We start from the raw sequence: 19,624 nt of genomic DNA on the forward strand, positions 1-19,624 counted from the left end.
CGGAGCAACGTATGCGGCTCCGGCCGCACAGATCAGAATAAGGGCCATAGTAACATAGGGCTCTAGTCTAGACTGCACTCCCTAGCTGCTTGTAATGAGAGGCGCTACCTTGCTGAGATTTATAGTTAAATGCAAGAGACAGGGAGATGCAGGTGCACTAATCATTACTCCTAACATATACTGTATATTGCTTATTATTATACTTATATTATAATATTAAAGGCTTTAATCAAATCTTTTGTCAAATATATGAACCTGCACACTAATATTGAGGTCACCTCTTTTGAGCAGATACCTAACACTCTGGACTACCTCCCAACATTGGTGGCAGTGGAGTAGGGACACTTGTGTGCACGCAAAGTACCTATGAATGCAGTACTCCTGTGAGGCCATGCCCCTGTTTCCCCCGCTCTGAGAGTTGATGGCCATGCCCTTTTTTTTCTATTTGATTTTGCTTATAGAAGCAAAATTTTATAGAAATCGATTAGATAAATAGTCTTGGCAGACAAGACTATATAATACAGATCTGTATTATATAGTCAAATCGAATGTGAACCCAGATCCAGACACAGACCCAGATCTAATAGTGGTCTAAAGGTGCATACACACTGTACAATTTTTCTGACCAATTTTGCTGAAAGAATTTCCCTTGAACCCAGTGTCCTGGACGAAAGATATTGACAACAGATGAAAGACGAAAGATCTAGCTACAGTTTATAGGCTCTTTCTAAATTGAGCTGCATGCACAGTTGACGAACAACCTTGATGAACCTTGATGAACAACTGTCGGGTATGCGCATTATCATTCGTCGTTCGTCGCAAACGCTCTGAAAGATATTTTGACCAATTTCGTTCAGAATGGCCGAAATGAATGAAATTGGTCAAAAAGTTGTAGAGTGTGTATGCACCTTAATGGAAAGTGAAATCTTACCGTGTGTATGCACCTTCAGGTGTTTGAAAGCAACTACTTAGGGCCCCCATACACTATGCGATTTTGGGACGATTTCATCCGATTTCGGGTGAAATCGCCCCAAAATCGCAGTTGTGTGACATCTGATCTGATCCGATGTGCGGTCCGGTGCGCATCGGACCGGATCAGGGAGGTCGGATGGTCAGCACATAAGATCACGTCTGACCTCCCTGTATGCTATGCATATGCCTGCCCACCTGACAGGCATATGCATGCAGACTGACCGGGAGCAGCACGGCGGGCAGCGGGTCCCTGAGCACCAGTACACACTGACCTGGCCGGGCATGTGATCACAACTAGCAGCAGCGGGGACGTCCCGTCCAGTGCAGTGGCGGCTATTAGATTTTTAAAATACCTGTCAAATGACCGGCCATTCTCTGATTGGCTGAGAGCTCTCTCAGCCAATTAGAGAACGGCCGGTCATTTGACAGGAATTTTAAAAATCTAATAGCCGCCACTGCGCGTCCCGTCCCTGCTGCTGCTATTTGTGATCACACCGCCCGGCTAGGTCAGCAGCACTCGCCGCATCTGGCACCCGCCGGGAACTCATTTGAGAGCCGCCGCCCGCCCCCACTACGTGTCCTGTATAATTCCAGGGATGCTGCCATGTGTTGTGTATAATTCCAGGGATGCTGCCATGTGTCGTGTATAATTCCCTGGGTGCTGCCATGTGTGTTGTATAATTTCAGGGTTGCCCCATGTGTGCTATATCAGTCCAGCATTGCTTTACATTGAAACAAAATAGGGGTTAAATATTCTTTGTGTAATGTCGTCTCCAGGCAAATCATAGTAAGTAAAAAAAAGTAGTCTAGAGGTGGCCATATGGACCCGTGTGGGTGCAGAGTCATGAATCCATTGTTGTATGACGGCTTTTCACCTACCGCTAACAGCAATATAAAAAGTTTTTTTTGTCATGTTTGGGGATGTCAGGCTGGTCTGCTAAATGCAAAAAAAGAGCCAAAGGCATAGTACATTGAAATGGCATACCAAGGTCTACCGTAGCATTTTATTTTAATTTAATCATTTTTTATTGTTTTCTTTTTTAACAGACATACATTAAAAAAATACATAAAACATGAAACAGGAATTCCTGTATCTCCTATATTCCACATACGTTTTTATAGCCGATATGGCGTCGATTTTTTACAGATAATCCCGGCACATAATTTCCTATTTCCTATCTATGGTAGAGATTTCTTGATTCTTATCCTTCCTTTCCCTTCCCTCCCCCTTTTCCTCCCTCTCTCCCCTTCCCCTCCCTTTCCCCCCCTTTCTCCCTGGTACTACTGTGACTAATGTGGGTGTTGTGTTACGTGAAACTATATGCATTATTCCTTGTGCATTGCTTTACTGATTTTTTAAATTTTTAACTTATATTAAAATACTGGTGCTAATGGTGTCTATGTCTTTTCTCTTGTGCTGTGTATTGATGTGATGTAGATGTGGCCTAATAATTGTGACTATGTATAGTGGGTATGTGTATGTGTGGGTATGTGTCTACCGTAGCATAGTGGTCAGTGGCGGCTCTTACCGTTCTTGAGATGGGGGGGCTGCCGCAATGCAGGGCCCCCCTCTGATGCCGCTGCTACTGCCACTACCACGTTCTCCGTGCTCCCCGGGCTGGTTCTCTGCACGGGGCCAGTGCATGCCAGTGCATGCGCAGTAACTACATACATACTGAGCATGCGCTGGCCCAAGCCTCCATGGGCTGCCTTTGCAGCAGCCCACGGAGGCTTAATCGGATACCCGGGTCCGGCGCATGCACAGTATGGTCTGCGGTACTGCGCATGCACAGAACCCGTTTTGGGGGCTGCCATGCATTTGCGCACAGAGAGGCATCCCGGAGGGAGGGTACACCTCCCAAAGGGACTGCCTTGAGTGACTGGCAGGTTGGACTTCCAATAGGAAGTCACTGCCAGTCACATTGAAGCCAGAGCAGTCTCACAGACTGCATTTGACTTCACTTTAGGCAAAGACAGTGGCGGATTTTACCTGGGAGGGGGGGGGGGGGGGGGGCTGGTAAAAGCCACCACTGATAGTGGTGGAGGTGATTACAAAATGTATGGATATGGTGACAGCCCCATAAGCAGTGTAGAAGGTCTGCTTCTGTGTGTGCGCATTTAGAACAACTTGTATCCTCAGCTATAACCATCAGATGGAGCTGTTTGGTTGACAGATATACTCTACAGCAGGGGTCCTCAAATTACGGCCCGCGGGCCACGTGCGGCCCGCTGAGGACATTTATATGGCCCCCCGGACTCCCTGCGCCTTTAAAAACAAACACAGCCGCTGACGGTTTTTATTCCACCAAAAAGATGGCCACGGGAGGGCTGCGCGCATGCCCGACTGCACGCAGCTCCTCCCATGGACCTTTTTTTCCCATCCATGGGCAGGACCGCCCATGGGCAGGACTGCCCACCTACGTGCGGTGTGTCGGGCTGCAGCAGGAGACAGCGAACCAGCTCCTGCTTCCGTTCCTGCCATACACCAGGCTCCGCGGCCAAGCAGCCCCGACGCTGGGCTGTATATCTGGCGGGCTGCAGCAGGAGGTAAGAAGGGAGAAAGCTCCCTGCTCCCTGACCCCCCCCCCCCTCCCCCCAACATGAAGATGCGCTGATATATAGAAGTCGAGGAATGGTGCACGGCCACATAAAAAAAACGCACACCACTTCCTCAGTGCATCGGCGCAACCCCTCCCTCATGTTTTCCGGTGGCCACTGGCTGCTGCTGGCCTGGGTAGCCTTGGCAGAACAGTGCCAGGCTGGTAGTATGTACTGGCTTGTATTACTCCGTGTTGTGGGCAGGTGAGGCAGAAAGGTCTGCGGCTGCGGTGGGGGAGCTGTGTAACTAACTAGAGATGGTACACGCAGCTCCCGGCCACCGCTTGTGATCCTAGACATGAGCAAGCGCTGGGGTGGGAGTCTGAAGGAGGCAGCAGTGCTGTTTCTGCTGGGAATGCAATGAGCATGTAACCCTTGGGGTACAAGCATGTAAACTCCCTGTATAGGCAGATAATAAGATATATGCAGTGTGCATAGGAATTTGTTCATAGTTTTTGTTTTTACTATAGTCCGGCCCTCCAACGGTCTGAGGGACAGTGAACTGGCCCCCTGTTTAAAAAGTTTGAGGACCTCTGCTCTACAGTGTGTAAGATTGTGTAAGCCATTTCTTGATGAGAACTAGCCGGAATAAGCTTTAAAGTGACCTGAAGTGTATCTAACATAGGGGACTGTGAACTTCGCAGTGTTGCCTGTGGACTAACTTTTTCACTGCAACACAAACATACAAGTCTCATTTATTTATCTATCACGTCTAACACCAACAAAGTGTCACATTAGAGCATAATAAATATACATGTAATGAGGGTTAAAATGTTGTTTTATTAGGGTGTTTATTAAGGTAGACAATTTAGTTAATAGGAATCAATTATTACATTACACTTAGTATAATTAAGTAATTGTCATAATTATACTCCAAAGGGAATATTTGCAGGCCAATATATGTGAGGCGTACGCCACCGTGCTCGGACGTACGCATCCTTTCATGATCGGGGAGACACGCCGTGAGTGAAAAAGGCTGAGATCCGTCCTGTGCACGTTGGCGTATACTCATATGTAGGGGGCGTTCGCATGTGTTTCCTGCGGGCACCCCCGAAAACACTGGGTGTGCCCAGGAAACCGCTGGGAGTTCTCATGCGTACCTGCCTTCCGTGGGCGGCCGTCTGACGTCAACCGCCCGCCCAGTTCTTGGAGCAGGACGCCGAGAGTCTAAGTCCACAGAGACTGACTTAGATTTGCGAGCACTGTAGAAGTCATTCGATGGTTGGCGACCATCGAATGATTTCGGGCCTGCACTCTAGCCTGCAAATGGATGTATATGGAAATCATCCATTCACAGCGCGGCGCGTATATTCGCTGGGTGGAGGGCAGTGAGTCAACAAGAATCAGGGCCACAGTGTGGGTTATAGTGCAGGACAGATACAGTGCAGGATACAGGATGCATCAGATACAGTGCAGGATACAGTGTGGGTCAGATACAGTGTGGGTTATAGTGCAGGACAGATACAGTGCAGGATACAGTGTGGGTCAGATACAGTGCAGGATACAGGATGCATCAGATACAGTGCAGGATACAGTGTGGGTCAGATACAGTGTGGGTTATAGTGCAGGACAGATACAGTGCAGGATACAGTGTGGGTCAGATACAGTGCAGGATACAGGATGCATCAGATACAGTGCAGGATACAGTGTGGGTCTGATACAGTGTGGGTTATAGTGCAGGACAGATACAGTGCAGGATACAGGATGCATCAGATACAGTGCAGGATACAGTGTGGGTCAGATACAGTGTGGGTTATAGTGCAGGACAGATACAGTGCAGGATACAGTGTAGGACAGATACAGTGCAGGATACAGGATGCATCAGATACAGTGCAGGATACAGTGTGGGTCAGATACAGTGTGGGTTATAGTGCAGGACAGATACAGTGCAGGATACAGTGTGGGTCAGATACAGTGCAGGATACAGGATGCATCAGATACAGTGCAGGATACAGTGTGGGTCAGATACAGTGTGGGTTATAGTGCAGGACAGATACAGTGCAGGATACAGTGTGGGTCAGATACAGTGCAGGATACAGGATGCATCAGATACAGTGCAGGATACAGTGTGGGTCTGATACAGTGTGGGTTATAGTGCAGGACAGATACAGTGCAGGATACAGGATGCATCAGATACAGTGCAGGATACAGTGTGGGTCAGATACAGTGTGGGTTATAGTGCAGGACAGATACAGTGCAGGATACAGTGTGGGTCAGATACAGTGCAGGATACAGGATGCATCAGATACAGTGCAGGATACAGTGTGGGTCAGATACAGTGTGGGTTATAGTGCAGGACAGATACAGTGCAGGATACAGTGTGGGTCAGATACAGTGCAGGATACAGGATGCATCAGATACAGTGCAGGATACAGTGTGGGTCAGATACAGTGTGGGTTATAGTGCAGGACAGATACAGTGCAGGATACAGTGTGGGTCAGATACAGTGCAGGATACAGGATGCATCAGATACAGTGCAGGATACAGTGTGGGTCAGATACAGTGTCGGTTACAGTGCAGGACAGATAGTTACAGTGCAGGATACAGGATGCATCAGATACAGTGTGGGTCAGATACAGTGTCGGTTACAGTGCAGGACAGATACAGTGCAGGATACAGGATGCATCAGATACAGTGTGGGTCAGATACAGTGTCGGTTACAGTGCACGTCAGATACCGTGCAGGATAGTGTGTGTGTCGGGTACAGTGCAGGTTAGACACAGTTCAGGATACATTGTGGGTTGGATACAAATTGGGATACAGTGCAGGATACAATGCTGTCTGGATACAGAGCCCAATCAAGACCTGATCGCAGGTTAGGTTTGTGCTCAAAATGGGCAAAACCATGTGCACTGCGGGGAGGGGGGGGGGGGGCAAATGTAAGAGAGAGTTTGAGGGAATGGATACATTTTATACAGTTTTTACAGAGTATCAAAGTGGCTTCACTATAGTCAAACACATTTATTCATATATTAAAGCAGAAACTTGCCTCACAGAGAAAATGTTACCCAATGGATGATGCAGTAATGACTTGTCAACTAACCGTACCTATTATGGTAATACTTGGCATAAAGCCACAATGAGAAGGTTGTCTTGTGACAGGTATGCTTCAGTATAAAAGTTAGTGTAACAGCCATTGGGTGTGTCAGTCGTTTTGAACTGCCATCCCTGCCTGCTGCCATCCCTGCCTGATGCCATCGTTGAATGCACTGTAAATGCAAAAATATTTTCTATAATACTTTACTTTTTGCACTGACATTTGTAATTGGTTAAATAGATATTTCCAGATCAGTTGGTGCTGTGGCTTTTATCACCCGATCCAGAGGTGTCGAAAAAGAAAAACCAGGCGTCTCTCTACTGATGGCCAGTGGGCACAACAACAAAAAAGTAAGGTGCTGCTTTAACTTACCTTAAAGTATGTGATGGAGAAATACATTTGTTGTTCATTTATTGGTGATTGTGATGCTACACTGACCTAGTGGATAAGGAGCTAAATTTAACTGCATGCATATTACTCAGGGCCGGATTAAGGGAGGGCTCAGGGGATCAGTACCCCTCTATCTAGGGGTGCCCTGTGATTTACATGTTGTTTAAAAAATATATATATATTTTTTAAGCTAAAGTTTTTGTGCATGGGGTGGGGTAGTGCTGCAGCTTCGGCTATCTGCCAATGTGACAATGATTAATGGTGCTGAGCAAGGCACACTGACTGCACAAGTGTGCAGTGCATTACTGCGAGTTGACTAAGTCCCATGAGATTTTGCACAAGAGGTCAGAGGCTGAGAGGCTTGTGCTTAACTCTGCTTGGTGGAGCTCATCATCTGCTTCTCATGCCCATGGAGAACAGCAGCGGCCTCATCATGGGAGGGTTTTTAATCAGAGGCAGTGCTGAGCCTGTCAGGGCTCCTACAGAGTAAGGTACAGAAGGACAAACACAGGCTTTTCATGTGGTATTTTATATATATATATATAAGTTTATGTTTATATTAACCCCTTGAGTGGTGGGTTTTCATGGTGTAGGACAAACCTAACAAGGCAGGTTTGTCCTGCCCCAAGAAACCCCACCACCCAACTGTAGTGCGCTGCATCTAGAAGCAGCAACAGTAGCAGCGGCCCCGAGCAGCCACTCAGGGAGGAGGAGTGGCTGGCATCAGCAGGGAGTGTGCTCCAGTGTTTGGCTCGAGTGCACAGCGATGATGGATGGGGGCGGAGGGGAGTGATCTGTGGCAGCGTGGAGGGGAGTGACCTGCGGCGGCGTTTAGTGACCTGCAGCAGTGGTGGTGAGGAGTGCCCAGGGACCGACGGATGAACAAGTGAGGGGAGTAATCTGTGGCGGCGCGGAGGGGACTGACCTGCAGCAGCGGCAGTGAGGAGGAGTGCCCGGGGGACAGAAAAATGGACAGTACATGCACATCTACATACTGTATTGTGGTATGCCCGGAAATTTTCCGGGACAGCCCGCTGTGTTTTGACAGTGTAATATTCTCCCATGCAGTTTTCAGCCAGTACAGAGTGGGGGGGGGTCCTGTCTAAAGTGACCCGAAAGTATAATCCGGCCCTGGTATTACTCATGGTATTTCCACTATGTTCAACTATACTTTGTAAAAGTGCTGCGGAATATGTGTGCGCTATATAAGAAACTGTTAATAAATAAAAAATAAATAAATAAAATCCCCTCTCCAATTCAATAACCAGTCCAGGTATAGGAAAATAGGGGGACAAAACAAAATAAGGTTCCCCTTATTTTCCAAAAAACTGCTGAGAGGCAGGGGGTGTGTAAAGCTGTAGGAGGTAGACGCAAACTTGGAGTCTCCCTGAAAATGTAAACCAGTCCCAAACTGCTCAGCCCAGTGCTGGAATCATTTGCAAAAATGGACAAGAGATAACCAGATCTTGACTACTCCCGGAACTCCTAGTGGAGGTGGATATGGTGTTAATCATTATTTAAGAGTTCCTAATATTGTTTTTAAAGGTGTACTACAAGCACCAGCAGCCTCTTTATGTCTGCGTTAGGTCGACATGGGTTAGGTCGACTGGTCGCGAGGTCGACATGGTTTTTTTCACTTTTTTGAGCCGACATGTTGACCTAACCCATTTCATGCCCTACCATCCACTAGGGCCCGGTGGGAGAATAAAATAGTGTGCCGAGCGCAGCGAGGCACCGCGCCCGAAGCATTGCGAGCGAAGCGAGCGATGTGAGGGGCTGCGGTTGACTTATTATTTATTTATTTATTAACAGTTTCTTATATAGCGCACACAGATTCAGCGGCACTTTACAGAGCATAGTTATAATCAAAAACACATAACGAATTACAGTACAAGACAGTTTAGGACAAGTACATGGTTAATATGGATAGTTGCACCAGGGGACAGGACACTGAAGCAATTATCAGGGTGGCAGAGGTTTATATATTCTAAGAAAGGCACATAAAGAGAGAGGGCCCTGCTCGTGAGAGCTTACATTCTAAAGGGGAGGGTTAGACAGACTGGGGTGACACAGAAGGGAAAGAAGTGAGCTTAAACAGGTTAGGTTGAGAGATTGTCAGGTTTTATGCAGGAGGGTGGGAAGAGGTCAGCTTAGTCTTTAATTCAAACTCTGTCCATGTCGACTGTGTCGACATTCAGGTAAAAAAACTGTGAAAAAACCATGTCGACCTGTCGACCTAACCCATGCCGACCTAACACATTTGTCGACCTAAAACCATGTCGACCTTGTCACATATCGACCTAGACACCTGTCGACCTTCCTCCTTGTCGACCTAGAACCCTGTCGATCCAACGGTGTCGACCTAATGACTGTCGACCTAAGTCGGGTCAACAATACAATCTACACCCCTCCCTGCTATAGTGTTACCCCGCCATCACCACATCGCCCCAGCTGGCTCAGTCCAGTGTTGGTTTTTAAAAAATATAAGAAGCCGCAAGCCAAGTTTTTCCACTATTTTCCAAAACTAGTCCAGGCCATAGGTGCCGATTCTGTGGGTGCTTGAGGGCCCGAGCACCCACGGAAATTGATGAGCACCCACCCGCTCAGCAGCGGCCCACCCGCCCGTGTCCCACTGCACTCCACATCCCTCGTCGCTGGCACAGGTACCGTGTGGGCATTTATGTATTTGGCACTGTTGGGACATTTATGTATTTGGCACTGTGGGGGCATTTATGTATTTGGCACTGTGGGGTGGATTTTTGTACCTGCACTATGTGGGCATTTATGTAATTGGCACTGTTGCTATAATTTGAATATTGGAGACAACTGTGCTTGCTGCGTAATATATATCAGTAATATGTTGTGGCCACGCCCCTTTCCCATGAAGCCACTCCCCTATATTTTTGGCTTGAGCACCCACCAGCAAAAACATAAATCGGCACCTATGATCCAGGCTGAGAGGACAACATAATAAAGTTTGGACAGATCATACAGGGTCGTGTAGCGTTTTAGTCAAATACGCCGCCCACATGCAGGTACATTTGTTTGTACTATTCTGAGGGTGCAATTGGGTTTATGAACCCAATGGTCACTAAATCTCGATGCTGCTTTTGCTGTCTACTTAAAAAAATGGCTGGTTTGATTCCAATGGTCTGCTGCTAAGTCTGAATGTATGTGGATGTTTCCTTTGAATTTGCCTTTAGTACATTTGCAGTATTGATAGATAATCACACAAAATAATGAACTATCTAAGTTGATGCTTAACCCCCAGGTCTGAGACATTTCTAACTGGTCCACTTCATCCAGCGCTGCTCCATCAGGCATTGTTACCGGAAGACATGAGGACCTACAAGCTAAAGATTGCAACAGGGATTGACCTGAGTGCTGGGACCTGTGACCAAGTCTCCATTGTTCTTGTGGGCGCCCTGGCAGAAAGTGATGAGCATCATCTGAATCATAAGTGGAGTAACTTCAGACCTGGAGCAGTAGGTGTCTACTGAAATTAACAATATTATCAGTATTGCAGGCTAATCATTATAGGAAGTAGAAGCTGTGTATGTATACTATGGATGGATATTTCAGATAGGTATCATCTTTAGACCTCCAGGAAATGTATTGTGCACAGAAGTAACAGTGTTGGTTGGGTATGCACTAAACTGCCCTGATACTCCTACTGTAGTAACAGTTGGTTGGGGGACTTCTTAGAGCTGGTAACTGGATTGGTTGATATCACATTACACAATATGCCAGAGATAATATACTTTACATTCTAAATTACAGGGCATAGGTACTGTATCATGTTTTATCAGCAAATACTGAGTGTAGCATTCTCGTTTATAGAAAAAACTGCAGGACTGCAGTCGCCCCAGTAAAAGACAGCACTGCAGTAAACTTGTTGTAGTCCATGGCTGCACTGGCTTCACAATGACTGGCAGTGAATTCCTATTGGAAGTGCTACCTTCTATCCAACCACTGACAGGCAGTCCCTGTGGGTGGTACTTCCTCACTTTAATACTGCCAGATCAGACTGCAATTATCAGAGAGTGTGCTACCTATGGGAAGCCACTTCCTGCCTTCCCGGCAGCCAGATCCGGCTTCTATGGGCTGCAGCCGATGCAGTCCATAGAAGCTGGGGTATAACATATTTGTAGACAAGCACCTTCCCGAACTATTGCACAGGTGCTGGGACCCAACTGTCTTCTCTTCTCCTTCTCTCCAAGCATGAATAGTGGTAGACACCCTACCCAAAACAGGTAGGAGCCACCGCTGGTAGTAATATTCTAGTCAATGTGAATAACCTACTGAATGTTTCCTAAAATGGGAGCCTTAACATGTTCTGAATAATAAAAATGTACATACAATTTATTGTGTAACAACAAAATAATTAATACTGGTTATACAGTAAAAAGTAGTGGTCTGATTTGTTCCTTTGGCCTACAGTATATAGACAATATACACTAACTATACCTCTCATTATCTGGATTAGAATTCCTTACCCTGCAATTGATATAACCTAGATAATAAGTAGCTTCTGCTTGATTAAAGCCCCAGCAGCAAGATGTCTTCATAGAGTCCGCTGTGAAACTTGGTCTTCGTGAGATTGGTCTTCTGCAAATTCACTGTCCCATTCGCACCCACCAGTGCGGGCGTGGTGGGGTGTGGGGCTGCAGTGGGTGGACGCGCCCATGGGAACTCCCAGCATTTCATGGGTGTTCCCATGAAAACGCTGGGCGTTCTCATGGAAATTCAGCAGTGACGCATAATCTTTGATCCATGGTCAAAGTAGAGCTTCACTAGCATTAAGTTAGTGGTGGATCCAACAAAAAGTGAAAGCCTATAACCTCAGGTTTTCATTCGTCAGTTTAAAAATGCCACTAGACTTTTTTTCTCAGTGTAACACTACGTATATGAACAAATGAGAATTTTTTAGTATTTAACTTTAAAGCAATGGGGTTCCGTGTATTCTCCAAAAAAATAATGCAAAACGTGTGGCCAATAGAAAGCGATATTTTTCAGTAAAATGCTACGTACATTGATAAAGAATGTAAACTGTCTGCAATTTCCCCGATCCATAGTATGTGTCCTAGTAACATTCTGTGGTTCCTTGGTGCAAGTTTCTCAGACATCGCTCTGCTTTTCCAGGTGACTGAGTTTGAAATTGACACAAAGAAAGATCTTGGAGAGCTCCTGCTGGTTCGGTTGTTCACAGTGACCTACAAGAGTTTTAATACACTGGCTTGGTATTGCTGATATGTCAATGCGACCTGCCCTAAGGGTCGGCTCTACCAGTTCCCTTTTTATCAATGGCTACCTACTGGAATGACTGTGGAAATACCAGAGGGAAAGGGTGAGATTCTATCCAGACTTGTATTGTGCTCCCTGGGGGATCTTATCACCTGGTGCTCCCTGGGGGATCTTATCACCTGGTGTAAGTGGGTGGTCATCATTGTGGGATAGATAAATGTTCTCACCCCAATGCATCCCATTGTCATAAACCACAACATGAGCTTCATCTCCATGTTGGTGTACAGAACTATAGCTGGGATTAGTGAAGAGAACCAGCATACATATCTTTATACAGTATGTGGCAAGGTTTCCATTAATGGACCTTTCTTCACCTTATGGAGACACCTGATTCTTCTGTGTCCATGATCAATAACCATCAATAATAACCAAGCTAACTACAATGCAGTACTCTGTTCTGTTTCAGGCATCATATTATCTGGGGCTACTAACCCTCTTCTAAAGAAACAACGGAAAGCGGAACTGGAGAAAAAGAGAGAAAATCACAAGTGAGTGGCCAATATACTGTACATCTAGTACAACTTTTTTGCTGTTGTGTCTCTAAGGAATATATTGTTTCTTCTAGGGGACAGAAAGTATTGCCTTTTAGTTAATTTGGTAATTCCCTTGTGGTCTTCTACATAATGTCTTCCTAGTGGCCAGGATACGCTTTAATTTCCTTATGAATGTATGTTTATGATTAGCAAATGGCAAATTTCATAGCTATTTAACTTGACTGTTAAACTACAAGAAAAAACCAAAGACACTCTTGCCGAATATCTATATTTCCATTGAATAGGTCTGAAATATTATCTAAAATCCATTCCTAAAGTAAGTAGACCTTTTTCTGAAAAATAGCTAATTCTTTCAAGAAGTAACACATTCCTGTGGGATCCATCGGTCTACACCAAGTCGACTTGGGAATTTAGAAATATCCCTCCTTCAATTATTATGGAAAGAGAAAGTAGTGATGGCCATCGATCATCGATGATTTGAAATCATTGATGGTTTTTGGCCAACTTCTAGTACTTGGGGGAGAACCAGATGGTTTATTTCCATCGATGGCACAACAGAACTGATTTTTTTTTCTATTCAAGGTACTGAGCATAGCTCCATGCCCGACAACCCTGAAGCCCTGCCCCCACATTCTGATTGGTCCACGGGCCAGTCAGTCAAAGAAAATGGATGACCACCAATAGCTAAAACTACAAATGGTCATCCATCACATAGTTTGTTACTATCGATAGCTAGTTGCAGTATAGCCATCAATGGCAACCATCGATGGTGAATGCACCAATGGCCATCCCTAAGAAAGTTAATGTCTCTGTAATCAATAGGAGTAGGAATAGATAGACATGGTAAATGTAAGAATAACATATTTTAAGATTTTCTATAGCATTAACCTTTGTTTCTTGCAGGTGGAAACCTTATGCAGCAGGGGCCCCTCTCCGCATTGCTGTAGACAAGATTGAGGATCTGCCCTATAACGACCAGTACTCTTTTATAAAACTGAGCAGCTTCAACTACTCCAAGACGGCCACGTATGTAGATCCAAAATTCAAAATCAATGGCTACGAACCCACTTATTCGTAGCCATTCAATGTAATTTAACATCTGTAAATTATGTGTGTAATCTGTTTTACGACCGGTGTATTCATTTTTATTTATTTTTACAAATGAATACACCATCGGGTGAATCCAAATTTACTATCGGGCCTATGCTGAACAGTAAATCAGCAGGAAAAATGCCTGGAAAATACCCTTATTTTCCAGATGTATTGGGCTGTAGCCTGCATGGATCAGTTAGATATGTGCAGGCTTCCATGTGTAGAAATAAATAAATAAATAAACACGTGAGGTCCCACCTCATTGAGCCGGTCCTGGTTGCAGAAATACAGGGGGAAAAACAGCTGTGGTCCCCCTGCATTTCTGTAACCATAGCCAGGCTCATAGCCCGGGGGGGGGGGGAATAAGTAGGTGTTCCCCATATTTTGGCAACCAGCAATGGGCTCAAACAGGCAGCGCTGTCAAGACACAACCGGGGGAGACTTTTGACACAAGCTCCCCCGGCCAAAACATGACAGCTGTGGCTGGTCAGCCTAGGTTGGGTCCCTGGGGGAGTGGGGACCCCCCCAATAAAGGGGTTACCCCCTCCAGGACACCCCCAGACTGGGCTGAAGCTGTCCCCAGTGTCCCTGGGAGGTGGGCATCGAGCTGATGGCATAAAAAAGTGTGTAAAAAATAGAATAATAAACTATTAGGTTTTGTTTTGGAACTACAAGTCCCAGCAAGCCTCGCCCGCATCCAGGGAATTGGAAAATGACAAGTCCCAGCATGCAGGGCATTAATGGGTCCGCTGAGTCTTTTAGTTCTACAACAGAACCAATGACCCAATAAATCACAAACAGACCTAGAAAACAAAAACTTTAATACATACTACAATAACCCATACATACTTACCTATAGGGTCCACCGTATGCCTGTCCTCTTCTCCAGTAGATATCCATAGGTTACCTGTGCAAATAAATTATACTCACCAGCAGCAGCTCCTCCGGCGTAGGTCGCGTCCTCTTCGGTCCATGTAGGCATCCATGGGTGAATAAAAGCAAACCAAGCGTTACACTCCTCTGGCCTGAGGAGCCACAAGTGTATATACACTTGCAGCTCCTCCCCCAAGACTGAGGGTTTCCCCGTTGACGTTATTCACCAGGTCCGGGGGAGCTCCGTGGCTGATTGGCTGTCCACGGCTCCATTGACGCCCATGTTATGAGTTCAACATGGGCATCTATGGGTGGTTCCCACCACAGGCGGCCATGTTAAAGATTTAACATGGTCGTCTATGGTGGGAACTTCCCATAAACGCCCATGTTAAACTTTAACATACTGTAGGTGCCTAAGGAGCCATGCACAGCCATCAGCCGCGGAGCTCACCCGAAACCCGCTCCCGATTGGCTGAGGGAGGACCTGGCGAATGACGTCACTGGGGGAATCCCTCAGTCTAGGGGGAGGAGCTTGAAGTGTAACTACACTTGCAGCTCCGTAGTCCAAAGGACCAGGACACACGGTTTGTTTTATTTACACTCGTGGATAACTACATGGATTGAAGAGGACACAGGCCTACAGTGGACCCTATAGGTAAATATGTATGGGTGATTGTATGTATTAAAGTTCTATTTTTCTTGGTGTGTTTGTGTTTTATTGGGCTATTGGTTCTGTTGTAGAACTACAAGACCCAGCGGGCCCATTAATAACCTGCATGCTGGGACTCGTGGATCTCCAAGTCCCTGCATACGGGGAGGCTTGCTGGGACTTGTAGTTCCACAACAAAACCCAATAGGTTGTTATTCTATTTTTTACACACTTTTATGCCATCAGCCCGGTGCCCACCACCAAGGGGCACTGGGGACAGCCTTGGGCTTCAGCCCGGCCCAGGCTGATCAGCCACGGCTGTCATGTTTTGGCCGGGGGAGCTTGTGTCAAAAGTCTTCCCTGGCTGTGACATGACAGCGCTGGCTGTTTGAGCTCGGTGCTAGTTGACAAAATAAGGGGAACCCCTACTCGTATTCTCCCCCATATATAGAGAACCAGAACCAGGCTATGAACCTGAGTGCCCCAGCTTCCCCCCCCCCCCCCCCCCCCCCCCCCAGCTGCAGCTCCTCTCAGGGACAATATGGTGACTACGCTGCCTGGTGGAGACACTACGCTGACTACGCAGGGCTGCTGTGGGGACACTACGCTGACTACGCTGGGCTGCCGTTGCTCTATGCTGACAACATAGTTTGGCCTACGCTGACACCATCACGTAGCGTGGCGCCATGAAGCTACACAAGTACTGTACATTTCCCTCACTATGTATTTAGGATTATATAAAAGGAGATCAAGCATAACAGTTTCATAGAGTCTATCCTTTAGACATATTATATTATTGTCCATTATATTAACTGTTAGCTTAGTGCAGGGGCGGATTGGACCACCGGGAAACCGGGCCATTTCCCGGTGGGCCGGCCCCTAATAGTCACTAAAAGGCCGCTCACCCCATTGGCGGGGCCGCAGACCGCCATCTCTGCGGTTAACGGGCGGCCGTGGCCGCAGCACTGTGCCCCAAACAAATATGGCTGCGGGCAGCCTCGGCTATTACAGAAATAAAAATGGCCGCGGGAGTGCTGGTGCGCATGTGCGACCGCACGCAGCTGCTCCCGCGGTTCTGTGTGTGGCAAGCACTCTCTGTGAGGATGGTTGCGCAGGGAGGCTCTCTCCCTGCTGTACATCCCCGGCCGCTTCTGTCCTCAGACTCTGTAGCTGCCGGCTGCCAGTACACTGTCACACTACATTAGAGGCAGCAGCGCCGGCAGCACAGAGCTCTCTCCCTGGCTTCCAACCCACTTTCATGTGTCATCAGTCATGACAGCAGGGACTGGAAAGGGGGCGGAGCAACACGGAGTTGAGGGGCGGGGCTACACGAGTGGAAGGGGGCGGAGCTACACGGGAGCACACATCTAATGAAAGGAAGAAGTAGATGAAGTGCCAGCCAGCTTGATTTTAAGGTAACTAAAGTGTGAGAGAGAGGTTCATACTGTGAGGCATATGTATAATGGACATCACGGTGTGGGCATATGTATAATGGGCATCAGGGCGTGCGGCATATGTATAATGGGCATCACGGCGTGTGGCATATGTATAATGGAGCATCACGGTGTGGCATATGTATAATGGGCATCACAGTGTGCGGCATATGTATAATGGGCATCACGGCGTGTGGCATATGTATAATGGAGTATCACGGTGTGTGGCATATGTAAAATGGACATCACGGTGTGAGGCATATGTATAATGGGCATCACGTGTGTGTGGCATATGTATAATGGGCATCACGGTGTGCGGCACAAGTATAATGGGCATCACGGTGTGCGGCATATGTATAATGGCATCAGGGTGTGCGGCATATGTATAATGGGCATCACGGTGTGCGACATATGTATAATGGCATCAGGGTGTGCGGCATATGTATAATGGGCATCACGGTGTGCGACATATGTATAATGGCATCTGGGTGTGCGGCATATGTATAATGGACATCACGGTGTGGGGCATATGTATAATGGACATCACGGTGTGGGCATATGTATAATGGGCATCAGGGTGTGCGGCATATGTATAATGGGCATCACGGCGTGTGGCATATGTATAATGGCCATCATGGTGTGTGGCATATGTATAATGGAGCATCACGGTGTGGCATATGTATAATGGGCATCACAGTGTGCGGCATATGTATAATGGGCATCACGGCGTGTGGCATATGTATAATGGAGTATCACGGTGTGTGGCATATGTATAATGGACATCACGGTGTGAGGCATATGTATAATGGGCATCACGTGTGTGTGGCATATGTATAATGGGCATCAGGGTGTGCGGCATATGTATAATGGGCATCACGGCGTGTGGCATATGTATAATGGCCATCATGGTGTGTGGCATATGTATAATGGAGCATCACGGTGTGGCATATGTATAATGGGCATCACAGTGTGCGGCATATGTATAATGGGCATCACGGCGTGTGGCATATGTATAATGGCCATCATGGTGTGTGGCATATGTATAATGGAGTATCACGGTGTGTGGCATATGTATAATGGACATCTCTGTGTGGGGCATATGTATAATGGACATCACGGTGTGGGGCATATGTATAATGGACATCACGGTGTGGGCATATGTATAATGGGCATCAGGGTGTGCGGCATATGTATAATGGGCATCACGGCGTGTGGCATATGTATAATGGAGCATCACGGTGTGGCATATGTATAATGGGCATCACAGTGTGCGGCATATGTATAATGGGCATCACGGCGTGTGGCATATGTATAATGGAGTATCACGGTGTGTGGCATATGTATAATGGACATCACGGTGTGAGGCATATGTATAATGGGCATCACGTGTGTGTGGCATATGTATAATGGGCATCACGGTGTGCGGCACAAGTATAATGGGCATCACGGTGTGCGGCATATGTATAATGGCATCAGGGTGTGCGGCATATGTATAATGGGCATCACGGTGTGCAGCATATGTATAATGGCATCAGGGTGTGCGGCATATGTATAATGGGCATCACGGTGTGCGACATATGTATAATGGCATCAGGGTGTGCGGCATATGTATAATGGCATCAGGGTGTGCGGCATATGTATAATGGAGCATCACGGTGTGTGGCATATGTATAATGGAGTATCACGGTGTGTGGCATATGTATAATGGAGCATCACGGTGTGGGGCATATGTATAATGGAGCATCACGGTGTGGGGCATATGTATAATGGAGCATCACGGTGTGCGGCATATGTATAATGGGCATCACGGTGTGCGGCATATGTATAATGGGCATCACGGTGTGTGACATATGTATAATGGCATCACGGTGTGTGGCATATGTATAATGGAGCATCACGGTGTGCGGCATATGTATAATGGAGTATCACGGTGTGTGGCATATGTATAATGGGCATCACGGTGTGCGGCACAAGTATAATGGGCATCACGGTGTGCAGCATATGTATAATGGCATCAGGGTGTGCGGCATATGTATAATGGGCATCACGGTGTGAGGCATATGTGTAATGGGCATCACGGTGTGTGGCATATGTATAATGGGCATCACGGTGTGTGGCATATGTATAATGGGCATCACGGTGTGAGGCATATGTATAATGGGCATCACGGTGTGCGGCATATGTATAATGGGCATCACGGTGTGCGGCATATGTATAATGGGCATCACGGTGTGCGACATGTATAATGGCATCAGGGTGTGCGGCATATGTATAATGGGCATCACGGTGTGCGGCATATGTATAATGGAGTATCACGGTGTGTGGCATATGTATAATGGGCATCACGGTGTGCGGCACAAGTATAATGGGCATCACGGTGTGCAGCATATGTATAATGGCATCAGGGTGTGCGGCATATGTATAATGGGCATCACGGTGTGAGGCATATGTGTAATGGGAATCACGGTGTGTGGCATATGTATAATGGGCATCACGGTGTGTGGCATATGTATAATGGGCATCACGGTGTGAGGCATATGTATAATGGCATCACGGTGTGTGGCATATGTATAATGGGCATCACGGTGTGCGGCATATGTATAATGGCATCAGGGTGTGCGGCATATGTATAATGGGCATCACGGTGTGAGGCATATGTATAATGGGCATCACGGTGTGAGGCATATGTATAATGGGCATCACGGTGTGCGGCATATGTATAATGGGCATCACGGTGTGCGGCATATGTATAATGGGCATCACGGTGTGCGGCATATGTATA

At 46.8% G+C, this 19,624-nt stretch overlaps 1 pseudogene across 1 annotated transcript in view; it reads left to right on the plus strand.

The window, feature by feature from the left end:
• Positions 1 to 6,735: 6,735 nt before the first annotated feature.
• LOC146058564 (hydroperoxide isomerase ALOXE3-like) overlaps positions 6,736 to 19,624 on the plus strand; it is a 28,515-nt pseudogene continuing 15,626 nt past the window's right edge. Inside the window, exons 1-5 of the transcript XR_014469868.1 lie at positions 6,736 to 6,957; positions 10,269 to 10,482; positions 12,140 to 12,344; positions 12,708 to 12,789; positions 13,699 to 13,821. The product of XR_014469868.1 is annotated as a hydroperoxide isomerase ALOXE3-like (transcript). The remainder of the gene's footprint in view (positions 6,958 to 10,268; positions 10,483 to 12,139; positions 12,345 to 12,707; positions 12,790 to 13,698; positions 13,822 to 19,624) is intronic.

This window comes from Crinia signifera, chromosome 2, assembly GCF_055691185.1.
Source record: "Crinia signifera chromosome 2, ASM5569118v1, whole genome shotgun sequence".
Taxonomy (NCBI): domain Eukaryota; kingdom Metazoa; phylum Chordata; class Amphibia; order Anura; family Myobatrachidae; genus Crinia; species Crinia signifera.